This window comes from Vicia villosa, unplaced genomic scaffold, assembly GCF_029867415.1.
Source record: "Vicia villosa cultivar HV-30 ecotype Madison, WI unplaced genomic scaffold, Vvil1.0 ctg.001709F_1_1, whole genome shotgun sequence".
Taxonomy (NCBI): domain Eukaryota; kingdom Viridiplantae; phylum Streptophyta; class Magnoliopsida; order Fabales; family Fabaceae; genus Vicia; species Vicia villosa.
In genome coordinates this window covers 358,048-359,553 of record NW_026705705.1, presented here as the reverse complement: position 1 = coordinate 359,553, position 1,506 = coordinate 358,048, and positions in this window count along the sequence as shown.

Genomic DNA, 1,506 nt, shown 5'->3' with positions numbered 1-1,506 from the left:
CCTCATATTGGGTCAGGATTTCTTGTTCTTAGCACGCCCCTCTTTCAAGATTACACCCCAGGCCCAGGTTCTACTCCTTTTTTCTTTCTTTCTTTTTTCTTTTAGCTTTTACAAATTTATTTTGCATTAGGTTTTTTTTTAACTAAACAAAAAGGTCACAAATTAAAATTAATTAGGATTAATATAATTAATTTTTTTACGTTTAATTATTTTTTTAATTGGTTAGTTGATTAGGGTAATTTAATTAATATTTAGATTTAATATACTAATTTAATAGTTAGGATTTAATTAATGTGATTTCAATTTAATAATTAACTTAGAACTAATTTTAGATTTAGGATTTCTTACTTATTCCTCAACTATAATTCTATTTCGTGATTCTCTTCTCAACTCAGAACCTTTGAATGTCGCATGATTGTTTAAATTTTGTCTTGTATTTAAATTACTCATTTATTTGTTTATTTAATTTATAGCTCACTAATTCAAGATAAATATAATCGTATACAATCACATAATTGCTACACACACTCACCTCTAGGGTACCCCCTCTTGATTGCCTTCTCGATCAAATAGTCAAGTCCCTTCGAGCGTATGGACTCCTTAGCTTGTTGCCTTTGATAAAATCATCATAGTCCCTCGATATGAATATCATAGTCCCTTCGAGTTGCCTACGATAAATATGATCTCGTCCCTCGACGTTTCCTCGATAAATGATGATCGTCCCTTCGAATGATAAGGAGTCCTTACATGTTGCCTAAATGACTGTTATATCCTTCCCTTAGACTACCTGCCCTCTTTATGGTAGGGACAATCTAATTCCAAATGATACTTTTCTCGATGACCCTTAAAATCCAATAGAAAGACTTCCTGCCCTCTCATGGTATGGAAAGACCCTTTCGCCCGAAAAGCTAAAAGAACAATTTTTCTAACTTGGGGTAGGTGCTCTTGATTGCTTGCTCTATTCAAATTCAAATTCAAAATTCAAAATATTTCCCACTTCTTTTCAAAGAATCGAATTCAAAAAGACTATGCTTATTTACAAGCTAAAGTCCTTAACAAAGTTTTTACTATTCACACACGATACTCTTTCAAACAATTCAAACAAACAAGTGAGCTAAGCAATTAAGAGTCCGTGGATAACCATGGATACAAAGGGTGCCTTACACCTTCCTTTGTATAACTTACCCCCCGAACTCAAAATCTTTCAAAGGTCTTTCCTGTACTTTTTGCCTTTCCAATTGGATAAAATAAAAGTCGGTGGCGACTCTTGCTATCTGCAACATTTTCTTTAAAGTCAGTTCACCGTATTACAGTCATGATACAACTAAAGAAGAAAATGATCATAGATTTTGAACTTAGTATAATAATAAACAATATTACCTCTGTTGATGAGCAATGCAGACGCATGTTGAAAGCTAAAATAAGATCTTAATACGATGGCGAGATACATATAAATAGTCTGCATGCATACCTATGGCGTCAAATCAGAGAGATCTAGAATCACTA